This window comes from Symphalangus syndactylus, chromosome 10, assembly GCF_028878055.3.
Source record: "Symphalangus syndactylus isolate Jambi chromosome 10, NHGRI_mSymSyn1-v2.1_pri, whole genome shotgun sequence".
In the NCBI taxonomy this organism is placed as follows: domain Eukaryota; kingdom Metazoa; phylum Chordata; class Mammalia; order Primates; family Hylobatidae; genus Symphalangus; species Symphalangus syndactylus.
The window spans coordinates 113,252,436-113,264,605 of NC_072432.2; the positions used below are offsets into that span (position 1 = coordinate 113,252,436).

A 12,170-nucleotide genomic window follows, 5' to 3' on the forward strand; every position below is an offset into this window, starting at 1 on the left:
TAACCTGACTCATCGTCTCATCCCAAACCAACAGTCTCCCTTCCCATGAGTTGAAGCAGCTATGCCTTGGTCCACGCCAAGTCCCGGGTTCTGCCTGGGAAAGGAAGTGGAGGATTCACACACACCCTCCTCCTCCTCTGCCGCCATGCGGTGTGCAGAGGTCACTCCCCAAGCCGGAGATGTTCAGCCTCCAGCCACCCCGCCTCCTGCCTCCTCCCTCCCACTCAGCTTCTGTTATTTCCCCTCCTGCTCCCTGACATCCTTCCCTCCTTCTCCCCCTCTCCATCCCACACCTCCTCCCCTAAGCTGCAAGGAGCAGGGGGAAAGGCCGCCAGCACTCAGCGGTGAGTTCACGGCTGTGCTGTGCTTCTGGCGTCGCTGCAGTCTGCACTTGCCCCTCTTTACCCCATCCATTCCCCCCCAGCACTTTTGCCCTTCGCAGGCCCACAATGATGCAAAGTGTTGTGCTGGCCACTCCCCAAGCCCAGCCAGCCAAGTGTGTCCTCAATAACTGCTGTGCCAAGTAGCCTGTTGGCAGGACTGAGCTGATGGGCCTGCACTGTGGGGGAACATTTAGTCATTTCTTCAACAAATATTTATTCAGCATCTGACATGGGCTAAGGACTGTGCAAAATGTAGAGGATCAGGTGGAAAAGAGGGGAGGGGAGAAAGAAGGAGAATAGTTAATGAATGGTAGATTAAACAAAAGCCAGAGAGACTGGCAGGACAGATGTGTGAGTGTGTTCATGTGTGCACGTCTTTGTGTGTGCATGTGTGAACATGTGTATGTTTACGTGTGCATGTGTGTCTACTACTTTAGATGGAGTGGCCAGGAAAGCTTCTGAGAAGATGACATTCGAGAAAAGCCAGCCTGATAAAGTGGTTTTGTAAAAGGATGCCCTTATCGGGAACAGCATGTGCAAAGGTGCTGAGGTCTGGATGAACTTGGGCTTGGTGTCAGAGCAGCAGTTCTCAAATGGGGGTAATTTGGCAGGACCTGGAGACGAGACATTCTTGCTTGTCATGATGGGGGTGCTACTGTTATTCAGTGAGTAGAGGTCAGCAATGCTGTTAAACGTCCTACAATGAATGCACACGACAGCCCCACGACAAAGAATGATTTCACTCAAAATGTCAACGGTTCTGTGGTTAAGAAACTGGTTTGGGGGGAAGGGGAGGAAAATACGAGTTTAAAACACCAGTTGAGTCACTGATTCAGTGACCGTGGACATGCTACATAACCTCTCTATGCCTCAGTTTCCTCACTTGTAATATGAAGGTAACCATACTGGCCCTGCCACATGACTTCAGGAGGGAGAGGGAAAGAAGTAGGAGCTTAGAAAGTATTTTGAAAAGTCCCCAGTGCTGGTCATTGTTAGTATTCTTTCTCATTATTATTCCCCAGGAGAGCTCTCTGAGATGCTCTGTTGATTTGAGAGGCACTGTGGGGCTGGACTCCCAGGGCAGAAGCTGGCCTGGCCACAGAGGTCTTAGTGCCACTGCTTACCCCACGACTGCCTTGAACTTGGAAGCAGGTGAAGACTGGGCAGGGAGATGTGGGTCTTCCCTTCACTGGTGCAGAGCCTTGAGCCCCCTCTGGGCTCGGTTTCCAACCACAACACAAGGGTCTGGATTCATTTTAGTCTTCTTTTTTTGAGACCTCTTAAGAATTTAATGAGAGCTGTCAATCCCTTCTTCAGAAAAACGCACCCTCCTCCAACATTTTGGCTCTGACTTCTAAGGGTTCCCTAACCCCTAATGCCCCTTGATTGACCTAGTTTAAAAACATTAATACATCCTGCTCTGGGGGGATAGAACATGAACTTTGGAGAGGAACAAATAACGTGGTCTTGGATTACTGACTTCACTTTAACGACTCCCTGCTTCCCTTCAGGAACTGGAGAGACCATTGGAAGTGAAACTAAAGCAAATGCGTTGCATCCTCTCAGGGCAGCTCCATCCCTCCACACAGACTCCAGCCTGCAGCCGCTCCAATCCCCAAGAGGTGGGCGGACCTTAGACCTATCAAAGTGGGGCACGAGGTGGAAGAAGGGGTCTGGATGGTCAGAGGGGCAGGCCCTCTGGACTGGCAAGCAGGGCTCAGGGAACAGTGTCTCCCGAAGGCTCGCCCGATGCTCACACCCCACACGGCAGCTTACTTTTCCTTGTGTTTAATACATTTTTAAGATATGGAAATATGTACAAAAATAACCCAAGTACCCCGTGCAGAATGGACAATTGTTAAAATGTTGCCATATTTGTTTCAGAAATGAAACAAACATCTCAGAGTTGGAGTCCCCATTCCCTATTCCTTCTCCCCACTCCCACCCCTAATCTCTCTCCCCAGGTGGAAAATTCTCAGGATTTGAGTGGGAACATTTTTGGATCATTAAACATATTTTAACGTCTGTGAATGCTGTATGTTTTTTACTTTACATAAGTGATATCACGTCCTATATATCATTCTGCAACCTTGATTGGTTTATTCGACCTTTTATTTGATACTTGGGATCCATGCATGTTGACAGCATGTAGAGCTAGATCTTCCTATTTACCTGCTGTGTAATACTCCACCTCATTTATTTTACTATTCCCTACTTAGATGTTTCCATTCTGTTGCAAAAACCCTCTTATATATGATTATTTTTCCACGTGTGAAAGCTTTACTAAGATTTATTTTATTGGGGGTCTCAGAAGCTGTCAGTTTTCAAAGCCCCATTCCTTAAATTGTCCAGGAGAGACGACATGTAGGACCTCTCTTAGCCAAGACATCAAAGGAAGCCAATGGCAGTGAGACAGACAGCCCCTGAGTCACACTTGGCTGTGCTACCCTAGGGGAGGGGAGGAGAAGCTGCTGTTACTCAGAAGAGGGGCACCGGCAGAAATGAGGCCTAGGGAGGAGCCCTGTGACCAGGTGTGGTGAAGGAGCTTTGGCTGAGCAGAGGGGTTGACCTACTGCAGGTACAGAGGAGCCCCCTGCTCTGCGGCAGCCTGGAACCCGAGGCACAACCAGCCAGGCAGGACCTTGGCCGTCCTCTGCCCCAAATACTTCACTACATCCTGAGGCCAGAGCGGAAAAGGGATTTGCCAAGCTCATATCACAAATTCCAGGCTCCAACCCTGTATTCTGTCTATTTGACTAAAAGGACAGGGCCAACCGGGTTTCATTTCCAGCTGAGGGGAAGAGGGAAAGGGAAGAAAGAGCAGCCCCTGATCTACCTGGGTGCGTGTGGAAAGGGGGGATGTGGGGTGTGTACGTGTGTGTGTCAGGTTGTCTAATACAAATGGGAGTCCAGCCTGTTGGGCTCACGGTGCTGCTCGAATCAGAGAGGGTCACCCTGTGGGTTCAAGTGCCGGGAAGGCAGAGGAGGCTGCAGCTGCCATTCCAGGTCAGGGAGCAAGCTGTCTGCAGGAATGGCTGGTAGGTTGCCAGGCAGGGATCAGAGTTCTGCCTGTAGCTCTCTCCTTCCCACCGGGGCGGCATCACCAGCCCAGGGTAATTTCTAATCTTAGCCATGGGAACCACGCCTTCGCTTTTTCATGCTCAGTTCCATCTGTGCAACCTGGAGAACTTCACACTCACTATTATTCATTCACATTGTCCCCCAGGGTAGCGGCATGGCAAGCATCGTGTTGACTGCAGAGAAAAAGAGGAGCAAGGCCTCTCATAAAGAACTTGCATCTCAGCTAGGCATGGTGGCTCGTGTCTATAATCCCAACACTTTGGGAGGCCAAGGCAGGAGGATGGCTTGAGGTCAGGAGTTCAAGACCAGCCTGGGAAACATTGTGAGACCCTCCCTGCCATGTCTACAAAAGATTTTTTTAAAAAATGAGCCAGGCACAGTGCCACAATGCCTATAGTCCCAGCTATTTGGTAGGCTGAGGTGGGAGGATTGCTTGAGCCTAGGAGTTGGAGGTTGCAATGAGCTGTGATTGCGCCACTGCACTCCAGCCTGGGCAACAGACAGACTCTGTCTCAAAAAAAAAAAAAAAAAAAAAAAAAAAAAGCAGGGGAGAAAACAACCCCTGAATCTCATCATGAAACCTCAGCTTCCTTTCCAAGAAAGAATACAGCCCTGTTTCAGGCCTGTCTCCCATCTCCCTGCTCTGCGCAGAGGGCAGGAAGTTCCCTTGGCCACAGTTGCTCCTCGGTGCTCAGCTCCCTTGGCCCTCAGCCTGCACAGCTCTTGCATCATCTAACTTTTCAGGGGTGAAAGTCTGTCACCCCACTTATCTTTAAACCTCCTTGAAGGCAGATAGGGCTAAAGCTTCTTTGTATCACACACAGGGTCAAACACAGTGCTAAGAACATAATAGGTGCTCAACAATTTTTTTTTTTTTTTTTGAGACAAGAGTCTCACTCTCTTGTCCAGGCTGTAGTGCAGTGGTGCCATCGTAGCCCACTGCAACCTCAACCTCCCAGGCTCAAGAGATCCTCCTGCCTCCACCTCCCAAGTAGCTGGGACTACAGGTATAATGCCACCATAACTGTCTAATTTTTCAATTTTGTGTAGAGACAGGGCAGGGCTTGCTATGTTGCCTAGGCTGGTCTCAAACTCCTGGGCTCAAGTGATCCTCCTGCCTTGGCTGCCCAAAGTGCTGGAATTACCAGTGTGAGCCATCACACGTGGCCCTCAATAAATATTTTTAATAAAACCAGCTCATAAGGAGGCACAGGGACTAATGACCTAGTTCACAGAAGAGAAGCAGAGGCCCTGGGAGGGCGTGTGACTTAAACTGAGGTCTCCACATATGCAGATACCGAAGCCAAGTCTATACTACCAGAACCCTAATCTGGTTTTCACTCAAACATTCATCACGTAGACTTCGAGACAACTGGTCACCCGGGGGAAGTGCATCCATCCCCTTCCTCAACAACCAATCCTGTTCAGAGTTTTGGACCAAGACAAAAAAAATACAAAGCAGAGTTTCTGTTTTTGAGGAGCTGGTGGAGAGATCTGACAGCTATGTACACCTAAACAAAAAAGGTTTAAAAAGCAGCATGAATTTAACTGAAAATGCAGCTTTCTCAGGAATTTGCTGAGTTAGAGCCAGTGATCTCGGCTCACTGCAACCTCTGCCTGCCAGGTTCAAGTGAGTCTTCTGCCTCAGCCTCCCAAGTATCTGGGACTACAGGCGCTCGTGCCACCACGCCCAGCTAATTTTTTTTATTTTTAGTACAGACGGGGTTTCACCATGTTGGCCAGGATGGTCTCGATCTCTTGACCTCATGATCCACCTGCCTTGGACTCCCAAAGTGCTGGGATTACAGGCGTGAGCCACTGCGCCCAGCCCAGACCTCACACTTGGCACACACTTTACTTGCATGTTCGCATTAGGCCCTAGACAAAAGATCCCTAGCATGTGAGCGGTTTTTAACTTTTTCTTTTGTAGAAAAGGAGGTGAAAGTTACTCTCTTGGCCAGGCATGGTGGCTCACACCTGTAATCCCAGCATTTGGGGATGCCAAGGTGGGCAGATCACCTGAGGTCAGGAGTTCAAGACCAGCCTGGGCAACATGGTGAAACCCTGTCTCTACTAAAAATACAAAAATTAGCCAGGCATGGTGGCGCACACCTGTAGTCCCAGCCACTCAGGAGGCTGAGGCCGAAGAATCACTTGAACCCCGGAGGCAGAGGTTGCAGTGAGCCAAGATCGCACCACTGCATTCCAGCCTGGGCAACAAAGTGAAACTCCACCTCAAAAAAAAAAAAAAAAGAAAGAAAACAGCTACTCTCTTATCCGCCTCACCTCTCAGGCACCCTGGTGGAGGATGCTGTCTGGGCTGTCGGGTCCCCTGGTTTCTGGCATCGTCCTTGTGTTCTTTTCCTCCTGCTTCTTTGTCCCCAGGGTGCTGAGAGCCCAAGAGTGTAGACCTGCTCTCCATGTTGGGGGCTGGATAACAGAGAGGTGCGGGGGTCGGGGGGGTGCTGCTGCAGTCAGGGAACCAGAGCTCTAATTCTGGGGCTGCCTCACTCCTGCTCTGGGACACTCATCCCACTTACTGGGCCCTGCCTACTCTTACATGTGGCCAGCACAGTTGTAGGTCCTTAGGAAGAGACCATCAGGCATCATTCATCAGAACTGACACTTGATTTTTGCTTGTTTGTTTGTCTTTTGAGACAGAGTCTCACTCTGTCGCCAAGCTGGAGTGCAGTGATGTGCTCTCGGCTCACTGCAACCTCTGCCTGCCAGGTTCAAGTGAGTCTTCTGCCTCAGCCTCCCAAGTATCTGGGACTACAGGCGCTCGTGCCACCACGCCCAGCTAATTTTTTTTATTTTTAGTACAGACGGGGTTTCACCATGTTGGCCAGGATGGTCTCGATCTCTTGACCTCATGATCCACCTGCCTTGGACTCCCAAAGTGCTGGGATTACAGGCGTGAGCCACTGCGCCCAGCCCAGACCTCACACTTGGCACACACTTTACTTGCATGTTCGCATCTGCTGTATCATCAGGCATACAATTCAGTCTTTCAGGGTCTCCATTTCCTCATGTGTCAGATAAGCACAGTTGTTACCAACGCCCAGCCACTGTCAGGATTAAATGAAATCACAGATACAAAAAATGCTTGACCAGTGACGATAGTACACGTTGGATGCATTGAAACCAAAGTGCATGTGAAATTATAGAGCAGTATGGAAAGATGCTAGAATTAGATCCTCTCATTTCTTAAAGTCAAAAGAGCAGGTCCTTTAGGAAGAACTCCCCACACCCACCCCCACCCCCACTCCCATCTCACCAGACCTGCCTCTCGGCCTCCAGGAGGGCAGCTGCTCTTGCAGAGATGTGAGAACAGTCCCCAGGCATCTGCCAGCTGGGGCTGGGGGGCCCAGGCTGCACCAGACTGGTGGGCGGGCCTCCAGCCAGCTCCCCAGCAGAGGTCTCTCTGGGGCTGAATAGGGCACGTGCCCAGGGCTAATTGACTCCCCTTTTATGATGATTCTCCCTGTTCCCCCTCCCCCCATACATACTCTGCCCGATTCAGCTTTCCTTATCTGGAATTCCTCCTCTTGTTTGTATTCCTTGTCCTTGACCCTTCCTCCCATTTGCTGCTCTAGATGAGGGTGAAAGGGGTCGGGGGCCAGAGCTGGGGCAGGGGTGAGCCTTTGAGCTAGTTAATCATCTCAGCCGAGGCTGCAAAGCTCCCTGTGCTCAGTTTGCAGACGCCTGAAGGCTTACATGAGCAAAGCTCGATACAGATTTTCTGAGTGAATGCATGAATGAAAAAGAGGCGAGAGTGGAGGAGGAAGGGGGTGGGGGAACGTGGGCAACATGAGGAGGGGCTGAGGTTGCTGAGGTGCTGGGGGGAGAGGCTGCTGGTGGGTTGGGAGCAGGGGCCCACGCAGCTCTCAATTAAGTGCACTTGGATTCCGTGGAAAGGCAGAAAGTGAAAGGGAAATCGCTGGCAGGCTGAGTCATTCCATCGGGTCGAACAATCGGAAGCAATTCGGCTTCCCACTGCTCTGGAGGAATCAAAAGCCACTCTGCCGGGCGGGCTTTTGTGCGCAGGTCGTCAGCGTTCAGCTGCCGGGGAGTCTTCCTCCGTCCCGGTGGGCAGCTTGTGTCTTAGCAGCATTGATTGACATTTCTCCCCAGGAACAAGATTACCCACCAATCCCAGCCTGCCCTTCCCCCTTCCAAAAATAAAGCCACAGTTACATGCAAAGCTCATGCAAATTTCACCCTGCTGCTGTTTGTGCTGCGGCTGGTCCCACGTGAGAGAGCAGAAGGCAGGCTCATCCACATGCATGGCTTGGACACCAGGACCCAAGTGAGCCGGGCACCGCCGGATGAAGGGAGCCTCTTCTGACGACCCGTGATGCAGATCTCAAACAGTGGAGTGGGTGCAATCTCCAGAGGAGGGCTGGGCATCTAGCTAGACTCCCTCCCGTCTTACCTGGAGAGACAGAGACTGGAACCTAGGAGCAGATGGGACTCTGGAGGCCAGCATGTTGGGGGCAGATGGCCCCCTGCCTGCCAGATTTTTAACACCCAGAGTAGAGACTAAGTGGGCACTCCTGGAAGGTGAATTTAAAGATCCCAGGTCTGAGTGTGAGTGATGAACCGACATGAACCAACAGGGCCTTGGACGGAGACTGAAACGTAGGTTTTACCCATTGATCAACTCGGTATTCTGAGGCCAAGTTCAGGTTCAGTACGGAAGAATCAATGGAAACCGAGTGATGGCATGCATGGGCAAGGAGAAGGGGAGTGGAGCTGCCGTGAGCTCCCTAGGCAGGTTGACACCTGGTTAGCCTTTGGCAAATCCGACAACTCTAAATTGGATAGGAACTCTCTCAACGGATCTCTCACTTTGTGGGATACCTTTGTACCTCCCCTCTCTCCAAAATTCTGATCTTCCTTCACCGTCCCCAGGTCCACACTGTGGTCCTCTTCACTCTCTAGACCAAGGTCTTCCATGGAGGGAAGTGCAGCAGGTGCACGACTCTCCATTTCATGCCAGGAGATGGGATGGGCACGGAAGCCTCTCACTAACGGGCACCCTCAAGCAGAGAGAGGGCGTTGAGGCCCCTTCAGGGCATTACAGAGGTACCCACCTCCTTACTCCACCTATGCCTGAGGCCCTTCCTGAGCGGGCACGACCAGGCGTCCCAGGCAGTCAAATGCGTTGGCACCAGATCACAGATGGAACCACAGAATGGAGAAAAGCTGTTAAGGCCAGCGATGCTTCAGTGCTCCTCCAGGCCCACAGAGCGTAGGTGGCATGTCCTAGGCCACTCAGCAAGGCAGGGGCAGAGCTGGGCTGGAAGCCTGACCCCCCAGCTCCCTCCCCAGTGCTCTTTCCTCTTACATCATTCTTTTACAACAGAGTAGGAAGGAGGTATAGGTGAAGGGGGAAGATCATTCTATGCTGAGAGGCGCTGCTACAAAAATACTCCCATCAGACCAAGGATGAAGCCAAGTCTCCCGCCCTGCACCCCAGCAGCCTGCGGCTTCCCGTGTCATCAGCCATCAATAGCAGCTGAGGGCAGGTGATAAGTGCTGTCTTTCCATGGAAAATCAAGGGCAATTTGGAGCTTGTGAGTTTGGATGGGGCAAGAGTATGGCGAAGGACAGAGGTGGCAAGACAGAATAGAAAGAAGCAGGCAGGCTGGAAAGCCCTCTGCCACCTCTGCCACCTCTCCCACCCCTGGGAAGGCTCTGTTTTGGACAGAGAAGAGGGAGAACTTAGGACAAAAGGCACAGACTCCTCCAGGAGGTGGGCAGGTGTGGGACAGGATGAAGGGTGGGGGAAACACAGTACAAGTCTTAAAGACGCTCCCTCCCCTTCTGGCCTTACCCCTCACCCCTACTTCAGTAGGGCTCATCTTTTAGATGTACTGAGTGTGTCGTGTGTGTGTGTGTGTGTGTGTGTGTGTGTGTGTGTGTATGTGGAGGGGGAAGGGGTGGAGCAGGGAGACCTGGTTGATTTCACATTTCGGAATCCAGAAAGGATTGGAATCGAGGAAGCCCCAGCAGGAGGCACAGCTCAGATTCCTGACTTTGGGTGCGGGAAATGACCTGGCGTGGCACGAAGAGTTTAACCTGGTCCCTCAGGGAGGGCAGCTTTGGGTACCTGGCACTGTCTGCGTGCGCCTGAGTGCATTTTTGTGTGCTCAACAGCATGGGCTTCTGTGTGCACAAGCCAGGAAGCCTGTGGCCATTCCCAACGAGTCTCTACCTGTCCTGAGTTAAAGCTCTCTTGGTACCCTTTGATGTGTCTGGCTGAGGAATTTTGACTTCTGTGTCACCTCTGTCCTGATTCCTCAAGCTCCTTGCCTCCCCCTCCAAGGCTTCTCAGTGAACTAGAGCCTCACATTTAGCACAGGAGCCGCTGAGCCTGGGTTGAGCATCTGGCCATGTTTCCACTCTCCTGGAGCCTGCGGACCCCACAGCCCCTGACAGTGAGATAATTAACCTCTTGTTGGAAGCCCAGGGCTCCTGCAGTGTTGACCCCCAGCTGCCACCTAAGTCCCTCAGCTGTGCCCCCTCTGTCTCCGTGAACCTTCCTGGTGAGTGGACCAGCCAGCAAGGCCAGAGGTGCTTAAAGAGGCTCCAAAGAGCCACCTGTAGATGCTCAGGGTCACTCCCGCTTTGCTCCTGAACCTCCTTGCCCTTCTGGCCCCAGTGATGCTGAGTGACTTGTAGGCCCTGCTTGCCATCCTCTCGGTTCTTTCCCACCTGCTCTTCCCTCTGCCGGGAACAACCTCCCTGACCATGGATGCTTCACCAGTGCAGGGATGGTGGAAAAGCGCCTCTCCCTCCTCCTTGCCTTCATTGACTGTGTCTGAATAAAGCAATGCCAGTCCTATGCTCTGTTAAGAATTCAAACCCAAGACTATGCATTTCCATTGCCTGTGGTTTGGTGGGTGCACAGTGGCTGCTGGACAGACTAGCCATAGGCGAGCCAGGTGAAAGCAGGGCCGGGGCCTGGCTTGATGTGCCTGGTGGGGCAGGCGCAGCTGGGGGTCACCTCCCAGTACATGTGTTAGCACGAGCTTTGACAGGTAGAAAGAACAGCCACTGGAGGGGTGAGCTGCTGGGAGCACCTGTGCATTTTTTCGATATTCACAAGTACTTCTTGAACATTTATTGTGCACAGTCTCCATCAGGGCCCTGTAGACATAGCACTGAGCAGAACAGAATCCGCCTTAATAGAATCATGTCATGAATCATGTCAGACAATGAACACATTTAACTTGGCATTCAAGGTCCGATGCAATCTAAGCCCAACCTGTCTTCCCAGGTCATCTCCCACTATTTCAGGCTAGAATGACTGGGCCTGCTTCTTGACTGATCCATGATGTGCAGTCGCTGATACTCTGGGTTGCATCTGACCTCCAGAGTGACCTTATTGGTGTCCCTGGACCACCCTCAAGGGCCTGTCTTGCCTTTTTCCTCCCCTGTGGCTTTGCTCATGCCCAATTCTCCCTTCTGAGCCCGACCCCCCTTCCCAGATCAGGTCCTCACTGGTTTTCCCTGCTGGGTGGTCTTTGTATTTTAAAGTGGTGCCTTTGTCCACTAGATATGGAACTCTTTTTGAGCCCAGATGCCTATGGGGACCCTAGAATCAAGACCTCCTAGCTGACCTGCGCTTCTCCTGCTCCCTTTTGCATTTCTCAAATCTTATCAATCCTTTGCCACTTACCAAGCCCTGTACCCACCTCTGCTGCCACACTCCCTGCAGACAACTTCATCTCTATAATACAGAGATAAGTAGAATCATTGGGAGGAAACTCCCTCAAATCCCTGAACTCATAAGCCTACAATTGACATGACTGCTGCCTCCTCTGTGCCTGTCACCATAAAACAGAAGTCTGTCTTCATCTCAGACTAATCCTTCCAGTCATGGTGTGACTCTCGTCAACGCCAACCTTCTCACTTTCAGTTTTCTATTATTCTCTCCCATGAGCATTTAAACGTGCACAAGTCTCCCAATTCAAAAATAACGTACAAGCTCCTGGGCTCCATTTTCTTCTCCAGGGACCACTGTCTTTCCTCCTTTTCACAGCCAAGCTTCTCAAGAGAGACAGAACATCATACTCACTATTGCTGCTCGATCATTTCTCATTGGCTCTTCAATCCACAGAGGCCCTGGTTTCTGTCCCCACCAATCCACTAGAACTGCCCTCCGGGATGTTGCTAAATCCAATGGACCTTCCCAATAGTTAGCAAACTTGACCTCTCGGCGGCTCTGTCTCTTTCTTTTTCAGTCCGTGTTTTTCGAAACACTGCTTCCTTGGCTTATGTGATACCGTGATTGCCTGGCTTTCCTCCTGTTGCCCAGCCTGTCCTTCTCTGTCACCTTTACCTCTTTCATTCTCTAAATGTGGATGCTTTTCAGGCTGCATCTGAGACCCTGACCTCTGCTCCTTCTGCACAGCTTCAGCTGCATCCACATGGGGATGATTTTTAGATCGTTATCTGCAGCCAAATCCTCTCCCCTGAGCTCCTGCCCTAAACATCCAACTGTTCTTCCCTCGGAGGGGCCACATCTCACCCTCGCACATCCACAGTGGAATTCTTCATTCTCTCTTCCTTGCCAGGATCCATCTGCCTTCAGCGTGCCCCTCCTTCTGGAATCCCAGTGTTAGTGAATAGCACAACTGTGATCAAGCCAGAAACCGGTCCCAAGAAACCTAAGCAAACCAGGAACTTTTGATTCCC

The 12,170-nt window shown here is 51.4% G+C and overlaps 1 protein-coding gene across 3 annotated transcripts in view; it reads right to left on the bottom strand.

Moving 5' to 3' along the window:
- The window catches only part of LZTS1 (leucine zipper tumor suppressor 1), a 59,196-nt gene that overhangs the window by 16,444 nt on the left and 30,582 nt on the right, over positions 1-12,170 (bottom strand). Inside the window, exon 1 of one of the 3 annotated variants that reach the window (XM_063611411.1) lies at positions 6,747-6,780. The exons of the other annotated variants lie outside the window; for them this stretch is intronic. The gene's annotated coding sequence lies outside the window, so the exon portion shown is untranslated. Of the gene's footprint in view, positions 1-6,746; positions 6,781-12,170 lie in introns of those variants that run through there. 3 annotated transcript variants of the gene reach the window in all.